The sequence below is a fragment of the Etheostoma spectabile genome, unplaced genomic scaffold (genome assembly GCF_008692095.1).
Source record: "Etheostoma spectabile isolate EspeVRDwgs_2016 unplaced genomic scaffold, UIUC_Espe_1.0 scaffold00569819, whole genome shotgun sequence".
Taxonomy (NCBI): domain Eukaryota; kingdom Metazoa; phylum Chordata; class Actinopteri; order Perciformes; family Percidae; genus Etheostoma; species Etheostoma spectabile.
Genome location: NW_022605345.1, coordinates 217 through 22,742, shown reverse-complemented (window position 1 = coordinate 22,742; position 22,526 = coordinate 217). Strand labels below are relative to the sequence as shown.

Genomic DNA, 22,526 nt, shown 5'->3' with positions numbered 1-22,526 from the left:
GGACGACAGCTGGGAGCAGCAGATCCTCAGCTGGACGCCCGGAGAGCTCTGACGAGGAGCATCGGCGACGCCATCTGGGTCAGTACGCCGTCCCAGCCCGTCTCTCTAACACTCTTAAAGTTCCCATGGCATGGCGGTGTCACTTTGAGGTTTTTAACATTAATATGAGTTCCCCAGCCTGCCTATGGTCCCCCCAGTAGCTAGAACTGGTGATAGGTGTAAACCGAGCCCCGGTATCCTGCTCTGCCTTTTGAGTAAATGAAAGCTCAGATGGACCGATCTGGAATATGCTCCTTATGACCTCATAAGGGACAAAGAGACTTCAGAATACAGTATTAGGGACACTAAGGTCTATATAAAAGAGACTTCAGATACAGTATTAGGGACCACTAAGGTCTATATAAAAGAGACTTCAGATACAGTATTAGGACCACTAAGGTCTATATAAAAGAGACTTCAGATACAGTATTAGGGGACCACTAAGGTCTTTATAAAAGAGACTTCAGATACATTTAGGGGACCACTAAGGTCTAAATAAAGAGACTTCAGATACAGTATTAGGGGACCACTAAGGTCTTTATAAAGAGACTTCAGAAACAGTATTAGGGACCACTAAGGTCTATATAAAAAAGAGACTTCAGATACATATTAGGGGACCACTAAGGTCTATATAAAAGAGACTTCAGATACAGTATTAGGGGACCACTAAGGTCTTTATAAAGAGACTTCAGATACAGTATTAGGGGACCACTAAGGTCTAAATAAAGAGACTTCAGATACGTATTAGGGACCACTAAGGTCTTTATAAAAGAGACTTCAGATACAGTATTAGGGACCACTAAGGTCTATATAAAAGAGACTTCAGATACAGTATTAGGGACCACTAAGGTCTATATAAAAGAGACTTCAGATACAGTATTAGGGGACCACTAAGGTCTATATAAGAGACTTCAGATACAGTATTAGGGACCACTAAGGTCTATATAAAAGAGACTTCAGATACAGTATTAGGGACCACTAAGGTCTATATGAAAGCATCCAAAGAGCGCCATGTCATGGGACCTTTAAATCAAATCCACAGTTAACTTCTAGCATCTATCCTGATATGTTGATCCATATTCTCTTTATAACATTCAAGTTTCAACACTGTGAATGTCTTTCATGCTCATACAAAAACCGATTTCTCTACTTTTGTCTCCCGCCAGGGATCAGAAAGCAACTACGAGGAGCTGAAGGAGGGAGCGAATGTGACCTACCTGGACATGAAGCTCAGCCAGTGAGTGTGTTCACATGCACATGAGTGACTTCCTGCTCGCTTTTCATCTTCAGATCAAAAGGTCTTAATTGGCCTCTGCCGTATTTAAGCTTCAGTGGATTCAAAATTTAAAAATCTACCACCTGAACATTATATTAATCCTCTCTAACTGTATTACCTCTTTTAATTAAGAACAGAATTTTAAATCCAAAGCAACTTATTTTCCTCATGCAAAGAGACACATGGAAACTTGAGATTTAGAATTAAAATTATAATCAGATATAATCTGTCACTGAAGGGAGGATCTTTGTAACCAGAAAGAAATGGTCTGTGTGAGCAAGTTTTGTACTTGTTGTATACTTGTTGTGTACTCGTCGTGTACTCGTCGTGTACTCGTCGTGTACTCGTCGTGTACTCGTCGTGTACTTGTCTGTACTTGTCGTGTACTTGTGTACTAAAGAGTTCCCCCTTAGTAGAAGATTGTTGTCTGGCGACTTTCCCGCACAGAAACTCAAGGGAAGATAATGACCTCTTATGAAGTCCCTCATGTTTTTATAATCCTCCGTGTCCTCCTTGGTTACTAGCAACTGTGTGGAATGGGGGGGGGGGGGGGGGGGGAACTTGAATGTGGCTTCCTTCTAGTAAAACATAAGATTCAGGGTTACCACAGCTTCTTTAAAATCAAATTCAAGTCTGGCGTGAACAAAGGAAAAAAAAAGAAACAAATTTTATTTTTATTTTATTGTTTATTCCCACGTACAAAAACTTTCTTGCACGTAACGAGTAACGAAGATGCTGAGGGAATACATTTAATTTATGAAATGTAATAAAATAAAAGTGAAATTATTAAGAAATATAAATAATGAAGTAAAGTACACACGTGAAAATTCTACTGAAGTACAGAAACAAAGTATTTGTACTTTGTTACATTACAACACTGATCCCAGTTTTTTTTAAATTACCGACATTACCTTCTTAAAAGGATTTCCGGGTGCCGATATAAAGTACTTTTTCAAAGTAATACTGAGTCTTTCTGAGGCCGAACTGATCCAGATTCTGTGCTGTGTGTTTTCAGAGCCGGCCTGGTGGTTTTGGCTGCAGCCTGGCACCCGTCAGACACCCCCTGCCTGGCCTACTTCTGCCTGGTCACGCTGCAGGACACGGGAGCCGCCATCTCAGACCACTTCACCGTGGAGGTCACCAAGTACAACCCTCCGTTCCAGGTCAGGCCCGATCCGGATTCTGCAGATTTGGATTAAAACATTTTAAAACACTGCACATTAGTATTTACCTTGGCCGACATTTAACATAGGGCTGGGCGACATAGAGAAAATTTAAATATCACGATATTCTTGACCAAATAACTCAATGTCAACATGTGTCTGCCTTTGAAAACTGAGTTGGGAAAATGACTTTCAGAATAAGGCACAAGAAAGAAATATATAATCTGGATTTTTCTGGGAATGGTCTGCAGGAAGTTTTCCCAGGAATTAAGAAAATAAAGCTCCTTTGTTGTCTTAAAGGGCAAAAAATGATGAATGAAGGACGTAGGGCTGGGCAATAATCAAATATCACGATATTCTTGACCACATACATCGATGTCGATGTTGTATGGTTGACTGTTGCTGCTTGACAAATTGTTATTTGCACAATGTTGATATATTCTCCAGAAAGGATTTAATGACCTAGTGGGTAAAGAAATAATAGAGCAGTAGAGTAGTATAATAATAATGGAGAGAACTAGAACAGTCTGGTAAGTTCACTAAGTGACTTCACTTTACTGTAATGCGCCTGTAAAACCAGATAAAGAAAACACTTATGTCACATGACGATATCCAAAATCTAACACGACATCTAGTCTCATATCACGATATTGATATAATATCGATGTATAGCCCAGCTCTAGTTTAACATCACTGAGGATAGAAACTCAAAGAAGAAGTGCGGCTGCACTATATGACGTAAAATCACAATGAATTCATCGTGATCTTAGGTCATATAGTGCTGCAAAATACGGGAAAATACGTCGATAATAGCTTCAGAGTCTCGATGTCATCATTTTTGACTAATCATCCAGCCGTCGTGCGAAGGCTTTTTTATCGTGGTCCTCCAGTCAGGTCCTGTTTTTTTTTTTGTCTTTAAGTTCAGCCTAGTTACGAAAAGACATTTTTTCTACCGATGTTTTTTACCGATATTTATCCAGGTATTTAGTTTTTGTGGGTTAGTTTTTTTTTTTTTTAAGATATCCGCCTCTTAGATGTCTGCCTTTGCTCTAAATACAAGTAAATACATGATGATTGTAGCTGACGAGTTATTAATGAATTAATTAATCTTTGCAGCTCTTAACCAAAACCGTGGCTTGATACTACTAAATGTTAAGTGTGGAAAACATCATTTTTTTGTGACTACTGACCATTTTTAAGGTTTTTTTTTTAAATTAAATTGATTGTTTCACGTGTCTTATTAGCACATTTTATGTTTACTTCATGACCTTCAAGCAGCGGCTGGTTTGAATATCTGAGAAAAAGGGATAAAGATCAACTTGCAGAGATTTAAAAGTTCCTTCTGAGGATGTCATTGGGTTTACTATTTCCTTAACCCTTGGATGGTATTTCGGTCAAATTGATCTATTCAAATTTTTACAAAAGGAAAAAATGAATTAACAAGTTACATTTTTTTCTACCTTCTATCAGCGTCCTTTCCTTATTTCCTGTGATAACATGTGTTCCTGACTCAGAACATTATTCTGGATATGACACTTATGTTGTTTCCATAGTGGATTTTTAACATGATTATAACCTTATGATAAAAAACAACCCCACCTCCATGTTTAATAGTGTGCTAGTAGAGACTGATGCATTCCCTGAACATAGATGTTATCTCAGCTGTTAGAAATTGAGATAAAGACAATATTTGTTATAGATCATGAAGTAAAATTTGAAGATGAAGTTTCTTCTTTGGATCGGAGATGGTCCCGAGTGTTTTGGTAACTTTATTTCAACTTGCCAACTTACGACTTTCTACCAAACAATTTCCACTTTTACAAATTTCGATTTAACTTCGAAAAGCAAAGTACAGTTTATAGAAAACAAGTGACGAAAAAGTCATAGTAAGTCGAAACAAATGAAAAGTCATGGTAAAGTATGTTAAAAAGTGAAAGTACACATGAAAATGTTGAAAATAACATTTAAGGAAAAGCCATTGACTGATTGCATTCCCTAAACATAGATGTTATCTCAGGTGTTTGATATTGAGATAAAGACAGTATTTGTTAATAGATCATGAAGGAAAATTTTACTAGAATTTTTTTTCAGAATTGTTTTTAAAACCCCAAATAGGCCAACAGTCAATTTGACCCGAGGGACACGAGAGACTATACGAGGTTAAGCTTTTATTTTTTTGTTTTTGTTGTTTCAGAGTGTGGAGGCGCTGCAGGCCACACGGCTGGTGTTGCCACGCTCCCCCGGCTCCTCCGCCTTCCTGTACAACGAGGAGACGGTGTCGCCCTGCTCCACGGGACCAGCAGGGGGGCGCCGCCGGACGAGAAAATCAGCTTCAACTCACCGGGTGAGGAAATCCACTTGGCTCGCCAGAGTTAAATGCTCTCCGGCTTCATCCTTGGCTTCAGATGAACAAATTATTATTGTTTCATAGAATGGAGAGTGATGAAATCATTCAATTTCAATTTTATTTATAGTATCAATTCATAACAAGAGTTATCTCGAGACCCTTTACAGATAGAGTAGGTCTAGACCACACTCTATAATTTACAAGGACCCAACAGGTCTAGTAGTTTCCTCCAGAGCAAGCAACAGGGTGTCAGTGGAGAGGAAAAACTCCTTTTAGGAAGAACCTGGAACAGACCCAGGCCCAGACCCAGGCCCAGACCCAGGCCCAGACCCAGGCTCTTGGTAGGTGGTGTCTGACGACCGTTGGGGTTAGAATGAAGAGGCAATAACAGTCACAAAAAATAGTAGTTGTACTAGTTCTTTGTAGTAGTTCATGTCATAGCAGGGCACTGTGGGCATTACAAGGCATAGCAGGACGTAGCAGAGCGTAGCAGGGGACGGCAGAGCGTAGCAGGACGTAGCAGAGCATAGCAGGACGTAGCAGGGCACGGCAGAGCGTAGCAGGACGTAGCAGAGCATAGCAGGACGTAGCAGGGCACGGCAGAGCGTAGCAGGACGTAGCAGAGCATAGCAGGACGTAGCAGGATGTAGCAGAGCATAGCAGGACGTAGCAGGGCATAGCAGGACGTAGCAGGATGTAGCAGAGCATAGCAGGACGTAGCAGGGCACGGCAGAGCGTAGCAGAGCGTAGCAGAGCGTAGCAGGACGTAGCAGGGGACGGCAGAGCGTAGCAGGACGTAGCAGAGCATAGCAGGACGTAGCAGGATGTAGCAGAGCATAGCAGGACGTAGCAGGGCACGGCAGAGCGTAGCAGGACGTAGCAGAGCATAGCAGGACGTAGCAGGATGTAGCAGAGCATAGCAGGACGTAGCAGGGCATAGCAGGACGTAGCAGGATGTAGCAGAGCATAGCAGGACGTAGCAGGGCACGGCAGAGCGTAGCAGAGCGTAGCAGGACGTAGCAGGACGTAGCAGGGGACGGCAGAGCGTAGCAGGACGTAGCAGAGCATAGCAGGACGTAGCAGGGCACGGCAGAGCGTAGCAGGATGTAGCAGAGCATAGCAGGACGTAGCAGGATGTAGCAGAGCATAGCAGGACGTAGCAGGGGACGGCAGAGCGTAGCAGGACGTAGCAGAGCGTAGCAGGATGTAGCAGGGGACGGCAGAGCGTAGCAGGACGTAGCAGAGCATAGCAGGACGTAGCACGGCACGGCAGAGCGTAGCAGGACGTAGCAGGGGACGGCAGAGCGTAGCAGGACGTAGCAGAGCATAGCAGGACGTAGCAGGGCACGGCAGAGCGTAGCAGGACGTAGCAGAGCATAGCAGGACGTAGCAGGGCACGGCAGAGCGTAGCAGGACGTAGCAGAGCATAGCAGGACGTAGCAGAGCATAGCAGGACGTAGCAGGGGACGGCAGAGCGTAGCAGGGGACGGCAGAGCGTAGCAGGGACGGCAGAGCGTAGCAGGACGTAGCAGAGCGTAGCAGGACGTAGCAGGGGACGGCAGAGCGTAGCAGGACGTAGCAGAGCATAGCAGGACGTAGCAGGGCACGGCAGAGCGTAGCAGGACGTAGCAGGGGACGGCAGAGCGTAGCAGGACGTAGCAGAGCATAGCAGGACGTAGCAGGGCACGGCAGAGCGTAGCAGGACGTAGCAGGGGACAGCAGAGCGTAGCAGGACGTAGCAGAGCATAGCAGGACGTAGCAGGGCACGGCAGAGCGTAGCAGGACGTAGCAGAGCATAGCAGGATGTAGCAGAGCATAGCAGGACGTAGCAGGGGACGGCAGAGCGTAGCAGGACGTAGCAGGGGACGGCAGAGCGTAGCAGGACGTAGCAGAGCATAGCAGGACGTAGCAGGGCACGGCAGAGCGTAGCAGGACGTAGCAGAGCATAGCAGGACGTAGCAGGACGTAGCAGAGCATAGCAGGACGTAGCAGGGCACGGCAGAGCATAGCAGGACGTAGCAGAGCATAGCAGGACGTAGCAGGGGACGGCAGAGCGTAGCAGGACGTAGCAGAGCATAGCAGGACGTAGCAGGACGTAGCAGAGCATAGCAGGACGTAGCAGGGCACGGCAGAGCATAGCAGGACGTAGCAGAGCATAGCAGGACGTAGCAGGGCACGGCAGAGCGTAGCAGGACGTAGCAGAGCATAGCAGGATGTAGCAGAATGTAGCAGAGCATAGCAGGACGTAGCAGGGGACGGCAGAGCGTAGCAGGACGTAGCAGGGGATGGCAGAGCGTAGCAGGACGTAGCAGAGCATAGCAGGACGTAGCAGGGCACGGCAGAGCGTAGCAGGACGTAGCAGGGGACGTCAGAGCGTAGCAGGACGTAGCAGAGCATAGCAGGACGTAGCAGGGCACGGCAGAGCATAGCAGGACGTAGCAGGGCACGGCAGAGCGTAGCAGGACGTAGCAGAGCATAGCAGGACGTAGCAGGGCACGGCAGAGCGTAGCAGGACGTAGCAGAGCATAGCAGGACGTAGCAGGGCACGGCAGAGCGTAGCAGGACGTAGCAGGTGTAGCAGGGCACAACACAATGTGTAGTGGGACCATGGCGACAGCTGCTACCATGATTTTAGAGCCTGAAATCATAGTTTCATACTTTACTTTGTACCTTTTTTTTTTTTTTGTACAATTTTGCACATCCAACAATTCTTCCATGTATGTCACAGACTTGAAAAAAAGCACCATCACGCACTCTGCTCTTGCTCCATCCTCTCCATTTACTGAACGTCGTAGTCGCTTCATCAAGAGTATTTCACTCTCTTGACAACGCTCCAGTGTTTAAAATGTTAAAATAATTGGAAAGAAAACGTGTAAAATCACATGCACCCATGACAGAAAGCCATGATAAATGCAAGCCACGGGATGAACAAACAGTCAGTGTCTCTGAACGGGTTTCCGTCTCCACCCGTCTGTCCGTCTCCAGGTGACGGTGTACGCGGAGGAGGCTGCTGCGCCGACCTGCCGGTGTTCTTCTCCCTGAACAGCGGCCTGGTGGCGGTGGTGGCCCGGGAGAGCGCCTCCATCCTGCCGGAGACCATGGAGGACTCGCTGTGCTCCTCGCTGGCTCCGGAGGTAAAACTCAAACTGGCTGTGAGGGTAAACACCAACGAAGAAGAACAATATTGATTTACAGTGGGGTTCGAAAGTTTGGGCACCCCAGGTAAACGTTTATTATTAATGTGCATAAATAAGCCAAGAAAAGATGAAAAAATCTCCAAAAGGCATCAAATGACAGATTAGACATTCGTATATATGTCACAAAAAGTTAGATTTTACTTCCATCATTTACACTTTCAAAATACAGAAAACAAACAATGGCGTCTGCAAAAGTTTCGGCCCCTGCAGAGTTTCTAGCATGCACCGCCCAAAACCAACAAACAATCAGAGTTGTGTTGTCCTGTTGTGTATTTTAACCCCCAATGTAGCACAAGTAGACTTTGTATTTCACAGTAATTTTTTTTCATCAGCTCCTTTTTATAGGTTTAGACATTTCCGACCGCACTTGAAGGCAGCTTCATTTCTGGGAGAGAAAGAGAAGGAAAGAGACGGAGCGACTGCTTTGTTGTTGCAGGAAACCGTCGGCTGTTCCACAAAGTCCCGGCTGTTCGGTGCTCATGTTTTTTGGGTTTTAACCCTTGTGTTGTCTTCCATTCGACCATGCTTCATCCTCCCAGGTCAAAACCGAAACCAACACTTTTTATGGCGTCTTTGTCTCTTTTTATAAAAGAAAATCTATGTATTTTAGGCCTTTTTTCAATGTTTTGATGCTTTTTCTTTTACACATAACGCTCGTTTTCACTACTGTGTATGAAAGCTGTCGGTACACGATCCGTCCTGCGCACGTGCAGATGATATCATGATGAACGTGGATTTACGACACTGCACCGTCTGTTCCCGTAGACGGTTAACCCCCTGTTGTCTTCCCGTCAAAATTGAAGTCCTCTTTTTGTTGACGCTTTTTAATCAATGTTTCAAATCTTTTCTTACGTTTTTTTTTTTTGTCCCTTTTTCCAACACATTTTTCAGTGTTTGTCACTTTTTTTTTAGGTTTAACACTACGTAACACTAACTTATTAACTTTAGTTTTACAGTTATTTTTGGAATTTATCGTTAACAAACCTCAATTTTAGGAAATTAACCCTAATGTTTGAGTTAGAAAAGCAGAAATTAGGAATTATTGAGACTAAATTAAGGAATGGATGTTGATGATAATCACAGACTGGAATATGTCAACTTTTACTCAATACTATTTCAACAACACTTCCAAAATTAATGAAAGTAGAGATGTGTACTCGGCAAAGAGCATTGGAATCAATCATGTTATTTTGGAATTATTAGGAACAGTAATATAGGAAAACGGGTCAATTTGACCCGAGACAACATGAGGACAACATGAGGTTTAGAGAAAGTCTGTTTGTCTCCACCGGAAAGCTAACGTTAGCTTAGCTAACAGCTAATTCGGCTACCGCTAGCTGAGACAGCATGTAAAAGACCCTCAAAACTTAAAATAACCGTTTGAATATAACAGCTGTTATGTCAGCTCTACTTTACTTGTGCTCATTTAAAATACAATCACTCAATACTTGTCTTTATTATTACTGTAAAGTCACAAATTGGAACTCCAGTACGGACAACAGGAAACTTAAAGAAGCACGTGATTGGTTCTGAATATAAAATGCATTTCTAATGTAGATTCTTGTGTTTTGAAGGTTTCAGCCATGGAGACTCCCACCAGATCTGCCGGTAGCTCAGGAGGACAAAACCAAGCTGCTGAAGGCGGCTTTCCTGCACTTCTGTCGGTACGGTAACAATCCCAAATCTTCATATATATGCAAATTCTTATATTGATTGTTTGGGAAATGGGACAGAGTGGGCTGCTGGTTTCACACAATACCGCATATAAGACGACCCTGATGATAGGACCCCCCACCCGTCTCACGGGTGCAGCCGGTTTTGGGGACCCCAGCATGCTTTTCATTGGCTGCTGCCGTTTTTTTTTAACCCTCTTGTTGTCCTCGGGTCAAATTTGACCCATGTTCAGTTTTTTCATCACAAAAATGGACCTTCAAAATAAGCTGAAAATGTCAACACTAGAACATCAAATAACTTCAGGAAAAAACACATGAAAATAAAAGGACCCACTACATTGAAAAAGTGACAAAAATCGGTCATCGGTTCAAGTCCCTGTAAGTACGGAGTTTGGATCGGTAGCTGGAGAGAGGCCACTTCCCCTCCTGGGCACTGCCAGGTGCCCTTGAGCAAGGCACTTTACCTCCCCCCCCCCCACCCCACCAACTGCTCAGGGCGCTAGTCCAGCACTGGCAGCCCCCCCAACTCTGACATCTCTCCATTTGTGCATGATTGTGCAGGTTGCTGGTTCAAGTCCCCTCGTGCTCTTGAGCAAGGCACTTTACCCCCCATCTGCTCAAGGCGCTGTCCAGCTGGCAGGGCCCCCCCCCCCCCCACTCTGACATCTAGTGCATGTATTGGTCCTGAGCATGTGTGTGTATTTCAAGCCTGTGTGTAGTGATTACTAATAGAGCGTAAAATTGCAATTTTCCCCACTTTACTGATCAATAAACAATATAATTATAAATTGAATAAATAAATCCACTTGAAGTAAGCATCAAAACTGGTCTAAATACCTTTGGGGCCACAAAATATTAGGTAAATAATCATCAGTAATGTGGATATAATGACTAAGTTGGTAAGATCAGGAATGACGTCACTTTACCGTAACGCAGCCTTTAAAACCAGAAAAAATACGACACTTATGTCACATACAATATCCGAAATCTAAGACGATATCTAGTCTCATACCACTATATCGAAATAATATCGATATATTGCCCAGCTCTACACTCAGAGATTTTTTTGTGTTAGTTGAAAGAAAATATCAGCAGTTTTGTTAGTGGTGCCTTTTCATATTCAATTCAATGTTCAATTTGTCTAATTAAAAATGTTGGAAATGATTTTTTTTTTGTTGTTGCTGGAATAGTTTAATATCGGTTTATGTTGGTTTATGTAATGCAAATAATATCATTATGGCAATATTCAACAACGTTATTCAGCGTTATACCAGATATTTAACTCATATAGTGCAGCATTAGTCTGATTTAGAGACACATTCATGTTCCTGATACTTGGCGCCACCTGTTGTTGTGGATGTATGTTGGTGATTAAAAGTCTAGAGCCAGAATATCGGACGACCTCACCTTTTCCGTTAATACATTTGGGGATGATCAGGTTTAATCAAGTTATCGCAATTATAACCAAATTTTATTTATTGAGAAAAAACGCTCAAATATGCGCATTTAAATCTTCACAAATAAGAGTTTGTTTGTTTTCTCCGCGTCGAGCTGATTCGAGTAATTTGGCTCTTTTTTTTACACCGACAGACTCGAGGACTCCTTTGTCCCTCATCCCATCAGACTCTACAAGTCCTCACTAGGGGGGAGGAGGAAATAGGGCAGAGAGGACAATACATACATACATACATACATACATACATACATACACACAGTACACATACATACATACATACATACAGTACACATACATACATACATACAGTACTTATACAGACATACATACATACACACACACAGTACATACATACAGTACTTATACATACATACATACATACATACATACAGTACTTATACAGACATACATACATACATACATACATACATACAGTACTTATACAGACATACATACATACACACACAGTACATACATACAGTACACATACATACATACAGTACACATACATACATACATACAGTACTTATACAGACATACATACATACGTACAGGATACATACATACATACAGTACTTATACAGACATACATACATACATACATACATACATACATACATACATACACAGTACACACATACATACATACAGTACAGTACACATACATACATACATACAGTACACATACATACATACAGTACACATACATACATACATACATACAGTACTTATACAGACATACAGTACACATACATACATACATACAGTACACATACATACATACAGTACACATACATACATACATACATACAGTACTTATACAGACATACAGTACACATACATACATACATACATACATACACACACACAGTACACATACATACATACACACACACACAGTACACATACATACATACATACATACATACATACATACATACATACATACATACATACATACATACAGTACTTATACATACATACATACATACATACATACAGTACTTATACAGACATACATACATACACACACAGTACACATACATACATGCATACACACACAGTACACATACATACATACATACACACACAGTACACATACATACATACATACATACACACACAGTACACATACATACATACATACATACATACACACACAGTACACATACATACATACATACATACATACACACACAGTACACATACATACATACATACATACATACAGTACACATACATACATACATACACACACAGTACTTATACAGACATACATACATACACACACAGTACACATACATACATGCATACACACACAGTACACATACATACATACATACACACACAGTACACATACATACATACATACATACACACACAGTACACATACATACATACACACACAGTACACATACATACATACATACATACATACATACACACACAGTACACATACATACATACATACATACATACATACAGTACACATACATACATACATACATACAGTACACATACATACATACATGCACACCTGGACTTAAATTCACACCTGGTCACTTTATCACTTCAACACTGGACTCAACTCTGACACTTTAATAACAATTTATGGTCTTTTCTTTGTTTATTTGACGAATGTTCTTATATTGTATTATATATTACTGTTATTTTGTTGTCTTTATACTGTCTTTTTATCTATTTGTTTAATTTCTTTTCTCGCTAAAACTGCTGCTGGAACTTTCAATTTCCTTGCGGGAGTCATCCCAAAAGGATCAATAAAGACAAGTCTACGTCTAAAAAATCCTTTACTGAGTTCATTCATATTGAACAGACATTTTACAAAGATTTTTGAGTTGGTATCAATTTTTAGAGTGACTCTGGGTGTTTAGGGATTTGGGATTCAGGAGGATTTAGTCGTAATAAATGGAAACTCTTCTTCTGTCCTGCAGTAACGATCTGGGGGCGCTCAGACGGTCACGGACGAGCTGTTCCCCCCCACGCCGACGGGGAGGAGGGCGCCGAGCTGGACGGCCTGGTGACCCGGATCAACCTGGACCTGGTGGACGATTACCCGGCCTCCGACCCCGCTGGGCGAGTCCGTCCCCGACGGTGGGGACACTGAGCATAAAAAAAAAAAAGCAATTAATTTAACCTTTGCACGGTATTCGGGTCAAAGTGACCCATTTCACATTTTTACAAGAAGAAAATGCAACAAGTTCCATGTTTTCTACCTTCTATCAGCGTCCTTTCCTTATTTCCTGTGATAAACATGGATTCCTGACTCAGAACATTATTCTGGATATGACACTTATGTTGTTTCCATAGTGGATTTTTAACATGAATTATAACCTTGACAAAAAACAAACCCCACTTCCATTTTTAACGCTTGTGTTGTCTTCCCGTCAAATTGAAAATCAACACTTTTTATTGAGGCTTTTTAACTTCTTCTTATGTTTTTGTCCCTTTTTTTGAGGTTTTAACACCACGTAACACTAACTTATTAACTTCATTTTACAATTATTTTGGAATTTATGGTCAATAAACCTAATTTTTAGGAATTATACCTAATTTTTGAGTTAGAAAAGCAGAAATTAGGAATTATTGAGACTAAAATTAAAGGAATGGATGTTGATGATAATCACAGACTGGAATATGTCAACTTTTACTCAACACTATTTCAAAACACTTCCACTTGAAAAATGGTGCAATTTACATGTTTTCTACCTTCTATCAACGTCCTTTCCTTATTTCCTGAGATAAACATGGATTCCTGACTCAGAACATTATTCTGGATATGACACTTATGTTGTTTCCATAGTGGATTTTTAACATGAATTATAACCTTATGATAAAAAACTAACCCCACTTCCATGTTTAATAGTGTTCTAGTAGAGACTGATGCATTCCCTAAACATAGATGTTATCTCAGCTGTTGGAAATTGAGATAAAGACTATTTGTTAATAGATTATGAAGTAAAATGTTATTTCAGAATTGGTTTTAAAACCCCAAATAAGTCCCGGGTCAGTTTGACCCGAGGGACACGAGAGGGTCCCGGAGGTGAAGACAACACGAGGGTTTAAGGAAGTGAAGACTGTGTGTTTTGTGTTACATTTGCTGTATTTGATTGATGTTGTCATCCATTTTTTTCTGGTTCCGTTCTTCCAGAAAGCGGCAGTGGCTTTCCTCTCACGTCCCTCATCATCCTCCACCAGCTGGAGGACAAGATGAAGGCCCACGGCTGCTTCATGGACTTCCTGCTTCAGGTGCACATACACAAACTGAAATACACCAGGAACACCTTAAATCTGTTAAATAACACCAGATATTTAAAAAGAAAATCGGATTTTAAATCTGTGCTCAGGACTGTAAACAATAGTCTTAATCAAGGCTGTAGGACTCAAGTCCGGTCTTGCACTCAAGACCTTTTTTCTGTGGACTCTGACTTGTCTCGGACTCGCTAGTATTTGGACTCGGACTTGTCTCGGTCTCGGCCACTGGTCTTGCCAGATAGGGCTTTTGGTCTGGACCGAGTCCAGGTGTCTTCATTATGTTGATAATAGTATTGGAGGGAAAGTGAAACGCAAAATGATTGTCTTGATACTGTCATGCATAAGACCTTTATTCTGTCCTGGACTCGGTCTTGACTTGGACTCTAACCTTTTTGGACTCTGTCTTGACTCTGACTCGAACCTCTTGGACTCGGTCTTGACTCTGACTCAAACCTTTTTGGACTCTGTCTTGACTCTGACTCGAACCTTTTTGGACTCGGTCTTGACTCTGACTCAAACCTCTTTGGACTCGGTCTTGACTCTGACTCGAACCTCTTTGGACTTGGTCTTGACTTGGACTCGAACCTCTTTGGACTTGGTCTTGTCTTGGACTCAAACCTCTTTGGACTCGGTCTTGTCTTGGACTCGAACCTCTTTGGACTCGGTCTTAGACTCAAACCTCTCTGGACTCGGTCTTGACTCTGACTCAAACCTTTTTGGACTCGGTCTTGACTTAGACTCAAACCTCTTTGGACTCGGTCTTGACTTGGACTCAAACCTTTTTGGACTCGGTCTTGACTTGGACTCAAACCTTTTTGGACTCTGTCTTGACTTAGACTCAAACCTCTTTGGACTCGGTCTTGTCTCTGACTCGAACCTCTTTGGACTCGGTCTTGACTCTGACTCAAACCTCTTTGGACTCGGTTTTGACTTGGACTCAGACCTCTTTGGACTCGGTCTTGACTTGGACTCAAACCTCTTTGGACTCGAACCTCTTTGGACTTGGTCCCCCCGCCCTACTAAAGCCTTATTATTAGGCAAAACCCTGCAAAAGTAGACTCCCTATAACATGAGTTAACCGTCTCCGTGCTCCTCCGTCAGGTGGGTCTGCTGGACCGGCTCGGCCGGGTGACGGTGCGCTCGTCTCCCATGGCGACCCGCCTGCTGCTGTGCGAACACGCGGAGAAGCTCCAGCCGCCATGGTGCTGAAGAACCACCACGGCAAGCACTGCGAGCTGGTGAACCGGGCCATCGCCACGGCGCTGCAGAAGCGGCGCCGCCGTGGCCCCCAGCCTGACCGCCGCCGACGTCTTCTTCAGAGAGGTCGGTTCGAATCCCGCGCCGTTGGACGGGCGATGGGATTTAAAATGTTACATGTGCTTAAACACTGTGTGTGATTTGCATTATACATTCAAGCTAAAAGGCAAAAGCATTATTTCAACATAAGTGAAGACATGTTGGTCATGCCCTAATTTTGTTGTTATAAGTATATAGATTGTTGTTTGTTGCATTAACCCGTTTGCGCCGGATGCTTCGCGACGACACATCTACCGCCGGTTACTGCGTTGCGCAACTCTGACCCTCCCGCCGGCTGCTGCGTGGCGCAGCATGTTGTATTCGTCGGTCTTCTCATGACGCGTGCGGCAGAGAACGCACCGTCATTAGGCTCGTTCGAGATGAGCCAGGTCTGCGCAGAATCGATCACCGGCGATCGGCGCCCGTTGCATGCCGGTTAGATTTGTGTCCGACTTGATCCCGACTTGCTCTGACGTCATGCACACGTGGGCAACGGAAATCTCACGAGAGCAAGGCGGACGCAGTTCTGAGACGCAGGCGGCGCAGTTGCTTTTCACCGACTGCAAGAGCCAGGCGGACCCAGAGCATGCTGGGAAACGCCGGCTTCTCAGCTGATTTAAAATCTGATTGGTTTACAACATGATGACGTTTTATATAAACTTTTTATTGTTTTTGAATCGGAGCGATTTTAATTGCTATTTGTCTGATTTAAAGACTTATTCTGTCCAGAACACACGTTGTGTGACTGATAGTTAAGTTTAGAAGTCAAAGAGACTAAATCCGTTCAGATCACTGATCATCTCCAGTCTGTTGTTCATTAAAATCAGCAACAGGTCGCATGTAGAGCACTTTGCCAGCTACTCTGTCATAACTAAAACAACTGGAGACTGTGTACCAGCTGATATGTGGGTCTGATTATATTTGATTAAATCGGAATCGCACCACAGTGTTTTCATCACTTCCTGTCCAGCCTGAAGGCGGCTGGAATCGGCTGGAAACTGTCCGACTTTACCGCAGCTTTTTGTCACCGCCCCCCGCTGCTACCGCCTGCTCTCGTCCACTTTACAGGCGAGGCGCAGTTCATCTCGAACGAGCCTAGTGTTTCAAATCCACATGAGGCGGGTCTTGTTGGCTATTTAAAGCCATGTGACCACCAAAATGTACCGTAGTTTGCTGAAAATCACGTCAATCAACCAGACGTACATGTGCGTTTGTTTATGAATGTTTGAGAGACGAGCGAGAAAACGGCTCCGACAGAGGAAGTGGTAGATTATGATGAAGACCTCCTCCCTCCCAAACTCCTCACTATCTTCCACCTCAACGTCCCCGCCCTCGCTGTCTAACTCCTCCTCTGATCGCCTCGTAGACGTTTTCTCGCTCGTCTCTCAAACATTCATAAACAAACGCACATGTGCGTCTGGTTGATTGACGTGATTTTCAGCAAACTACGGTGCATTTTGGTGGTCACATGGCCAACAAGACCCACCTCATGTGTATTTGAACCAATGACATTCTCTGCTGCACGCGTCATGAGAAGACCGACAAATACAACATGCTGCGCCACGCTGCAGCCGGCGGAGGGTCAGAGTTGCGCAACGCAGTAACCGGCGGTAGTGTGTCGTCGCGAAGCATCCGGCGCAAACGGGTTAAGTTGTTTTGCAATACAGTGAACCCTCGCTATATCGCGGTTCACCTTTCACGGTCTCGCTGCTTCTCGGATTTGCATCTCAAACATAATCAACGGTGCCATGTCGGTTTATAAGAATCTTTTTGCCCAGAAGAAAAAAAGAGCGACACAACTACCGATAACTATGTTCTTCTCTCGAAAAAAAAACATAGACCGTTAATCTTAATACAGTCTATGGTCCGGATGCAGCGGCTCCGTCAGAAGAGCGGTGAAATACACGAGAGTCACCAGTTTCCTGCTGTACTTTGTATTTTTTTTAATAATCATTTTTCATTTTCTCCCGTTCTAATCCAATGACTCTGGTCGCGGTGGAGGGGGGGGCGGTGCTGATCGCCGACATTTTGAAGCCTTCAGTTCGTTTTGATGATTAAAATTATTATTTACAGTACAGTAGTTATTTAAAAAAACAAACGTTTATACAGTACTTTATTTGTTAAACAAATGCTTGGGCCTGTAGAAAGGTTTTGTTCTTTGGTTTCACGTATTATGGAGTATTTCATCGTATCATAATTGTAAAAAAAAAAAATAAAGGTTACTACTGCTGCTACTACTTCACGGATTTCACCTATCACGGTTCTTCTTGGAACGTACCCCGTGATAAACGAGGGCTCACTGTACTCTGTTCTATAACATAAGATGTTCTGGTATATTCCATGATAATCCAGCTTGTTCTCAGTGTGTCGGAAGTAGAATTGATGTTAGGGACGCTTCCTGAGTCTGGTTCCAGTCCCTCTTTAACACCCTAACTGATCTTTTGCTCTGCAAGTCCTGAACTGAGGGTCATAAACTTTCAGTCACATTCCAACTGAAAGATAACGAATAAGCTCACGAACACATCACACCACTGTGGTCTAGAGACACCCCCCACCCCCTTAGTGGATTAGACCAGGGGTGCAAGAGCTCGATCCAACTTTGTCTCAAGATGTCCTAATAAAAAAGATTCATACATCGATATCTGAGATTCTGACGACTAATAGACTGAACCCTGAGACCGGAGCAGGATGTAGCTCCAACAACGGGGACGGTCCAGGCGGCGTGTAGAGGCGCTGAGTTTAAGGGTGTGTTTTGTTTCCCGTGACCTCGCAGGTGTCCCAGATCTCCTCCGTGTTCGAGTGCCTGCTGACGAGGAGGAGCGGAGTCTGAAGGAGAGCCGGTGGACTCGGTGCAGTGGGCCGAGGTCGTCCTCGCCGTCAACGTCGTCATCAAGGTGAACACTCGTCACAAAACACGCTTCATCTCGTCATATCCCTCCGCCAGCCTGTTAACTGAATTACAGGCCGGGTAGGCCTGCAACATGTTAAATAGTCCCTTGTTAAATCAAGTATCATATTACACTATTAAGCTTCAACTGATGCAAATATGTGACTCATTCCAGTAACCCTAAAAACGGTCATTTGTTAACTAAATATTCACAAAGTAAATGTCATCTTGCGATATCAAGCTTCTACTGTATAGACTGAGTTCTGTTGGACTAAAGAATTCAGATGTTTCTTCTCCAGCTCACAGTCCAGGAGTGAAAATGTAACCAGAAACTAACCGGTTATCATCTGACCTACGGCCTCAGCTTTTAAATTGCGCTCAAGTCTCCTCTTTTTTAATCATCCCAAAAAACATCCCTTAATAAGAGAAGTTCCAGAGATCCGTTGTCCCCACGGCCATCAGGTTATTTAACACCATCTAGCCCCCTGAGAAGAGGCTTTATGGTGTATTATTTAACTTTTGTTTTTTGGTGGATGAAAAAAATCCATCGACATCGCAATAAATGAAAATCAAGGTACAAATCTTCAACTTAAGGAAACACCTGGTAACCTAAAATGTACTTTCATCAAAGATCAATTGACAGACCCCTGAGGGAATGAATGCTCCTGGAACAATCTGATTGATTTCCTTATTACAAGTGAAAGTTAAGCGGTTCAGATGTCAGAAATGTTGGCAAGTTTGGGTCCTTTGATGTGGATCACCTGCATGGTTTTTGGAAATGCCTGAAATAGGAAATGGTTTGTAAAGTGCTTCAACATATACTAGATGCAAGGTCCCTGAATGTACCTTCCAAACAGGTGTGTTTTGTGTGTGTGTGGTGTGTGTGTGTGTGTGTGTGTGTTGTGTGTGTGTGTCTCTGTGTGTGTGTGTGTGTGTGTGTGTGTGTGTGTCTGTCTGTGTCTCTATGTGTGTGTTTCTCTGTGTGTGTGTCTGTGTCTCTATGTCTGTGTCTGTGTCTGTGTGTCTCTGTGTGTGTGTCTGTGTCTCTATGTCTGTGTCTGTGTCTGTGTGTCTCTGTGTGTGTGTCTGTGTCTGTGTCTCTGTGTGTGTGTCTGTGTCTGTGTGTGTGTGTGTTGTGTGTGTCTGTGTCTCTATGTCTGTGTCTCTGTGTGTGTTTTCTCTGTGTGTGTGTGTGGTGTGTTTCTCTCTGTGTGTGCGTGAGTGCGCGCGTGTCGTGGCGTTGTGTGTGTTTCTGTCTCTGTGTGTGTGTCTGTGTCTCTATGTCTTGTGTCTCTGTGTTGTGTGTTTGTGTCTCTGTGTTGTGTGTTTTCTATGTCTCTCTGTGTGTGTGTGGTGTTGTGTGTGTGTGTCTCTGTCTGTCTGTGTCTGTGTCTCTATGTGTGTGTGTGTGTGGTGTGTGTGTGTCTGTGTCTCTCTCTGTGTGTGTGTGTTGTGTGTTGTGTGTGTTGTGTGTGTGTGTGTGTGTGTGTGTGTGTGTAGGACATGCTTCAGGCTGCGAGTCAGTACAGGGAGACGAAGGCCCATGTACAGAGCTTCTGAATCCGCTGCTGTGGAACGGAGTACATCCCATGGACAGGTACATCTCTAGTTCTCTATTCTCCAAATATCAACCGCCTCAGAGTTTCCGCTGGGTCTTTAAAAAGGGAAAAACATTCAAAATGTTTACTTCTAAGAAGTCTAAAATTCACTGATGTATTGTGTTCTAGTCTAACATGATTTTAAACGGTCTTAATTTTCCTACGTCCATGCAACCCTTCCTCCTCTAATGCTCTTTTTATTTATTTATTCTGTGCTGTTGTAGTTCTTTCTTTCGCTAGTCCACAATAAAAAACACATAAAATAAGAAAGGAGACCAACGTGCAACTTACATTGCAGCCATTAGCTTTCGTGTTAAGTCTCTTTTACATTGTACCACAGACAAAAAATCTGAATTTAGGCGTAATGATGTTGCACTAAACAATTAAAACCAGTACAATTTCAATTAAACAATTACATTTCATTCACAATGGCCATTAAGGTCTTTAAAAAGTCCTAATTGACTTTGTGAAACCTGCAGAAACTCTGGTGTCAGTTTGTTTGTTTAGCTCTGATTTTTACGTGCTTTAATACCAGAAGGTCTGTGTGGACATTACATTAAAAGCTGTTTGATTTCACTGTCTGCATAAAATATGACCATGTTCAGTCCTAAAAAAAAAATGAGCTTCCTGTTGATAAGATGCCAGCACGTGCTGTTTTTTAAACCGCTGAAACTCAAAGAAATGAAACGATCATGCTCTAAATGTCCTAATGGCCGTTAAGTTACGTGTAAAGGTGTTTTTATTTGGAGCAGAAGAGCTATTTAACGTCTTCTTCCCCCCCACAGCGTCAGGAGGTGTCGGAGGCGTCCGCAGCGTCCTCTCCCGCCAGCACGAGGTCATCCTGCGCTCCGTGTACCCGCACGCCGACTCCGAGCTGCGCAGCGCCCTTTGCGAGCAGCTGGTGGCGCTGTTGGACATCTACCTGGGCGGCTACGTGGCCCAGCTGACCTCCCTGCAGCAGCAGAGGCCCCCGGGGGCCCAGCAGGAGCGCTACAACAGCCTGGAGATGGAGTACAGCCAGCGCCGCTCCGAGCTGCTCGCCCCGCTGCGTAAGTGGAGGAATAACCGAAAACTGAGTCTCACGATGGAAGCCGATTTTAATTAGAGCTGCAAAGATCAACGGATTAGTTTTCCACTATTAAGGTAGTTTGTAGGGTGTGGGGGAAAAATCGATACAGCATAGTATCGCGATATTTCCCGTGGCGATACTGTATCGTACACAAACGCCAAGTATCGATTTTTTATTATTTAAACTGCACATGAGAATTTAACTTTTTGGTAGTAGAATAATCAAATCAGTTGCTTCTTCAGTCCACCAGATGGCGCTGTTTGTTTCTGGTGAGGTCAGCGGGGTGACTGTCAGCGTGCAGGAGATGTAGATAAAATAAACATGTCAGCGTTAGAGAGAGAAATCAGAAATGCACCGTCTGCATTTAAATCAAGTTTTGGACTTTTCGGATTTTTTAACAAGGAGGGGACAACTGAGATGGATATGAGACATGCGATTGCAAGGAGTGTCGTATGCAAATAAAATACTCAGGGACACCACCAACATGAGGGCTCATCTTACACGCCACCATCCAGAGTTAGCGTTAGCCGAGGACGTAAAGCCAATGCTAACCAGCTCCGCCGAAAAAACCAACCACACTGGACACACTTAGCTTGACAAAGCTACCTCCAAATTCAGAACGAGCGAAGAAAATAACTCAAACCATCGCCTGCTTCATGTGCAAAGACCTGCGTCCATACAACGTTGTGGAAAATGAGGGATTTTGTCAACAAAACATTGGAACCAAGGTACGTAACTCTGTCGCGCCGCTTTTTCACGGATGCAGCCGTACCCAAGGTCTACAGAGAAGTTAAACTCAAAGTTCAGGAAAGTTTAAAAACAGCAGAACGTGTTGCATTGACTTGTGATGCATCCACCTTAATTGAATGCAAACAGTTCAGTTTGCCAGTTGTATAACATTTATAACACATTCATGAAAGTGTTTGTTGTTAGTCAGCTTGACAGTCACATTTTACAGCAATAAAATCCATGTGAGATGAACAGATGTTGACGATATTTTCCTTTGGGGACAAAATAATGAAGTTGGAAAAAGTAATAGAGTACAATATATCGCAGAATATCGCAATATGTTTAAAATCGCAATAATATCGTATCGTGACCCAAGTATCGTGATAATATCGTATCGTGGTGCCTCTGGTGATTCCCACCCCTAGTAGTTTGGTATTGGATTAAACGGTTTGAGTCTTTTTTTTCTTTGTGAAGTAAAAGTAATAAATTCACTGTTCCGGGGCTGTAGTACTCGAGTCCGGTC

At 43.3% G+C, this 22,526-nt stretch overlaps 1 pseudogene; it reads left to right on the top strand.

The window, feature by feature from the left end:
- Positions 1 to 4: 4 nt before the first annotated feature.
- LOC116685425 (nuclear pore complex protein Nup133-like) lies at positions 5 to 21,310 on the top strand (annotated as a pseudogene).
- Positions 21,311 to 22,526: the final 1,216 nt, after the last annotated feature.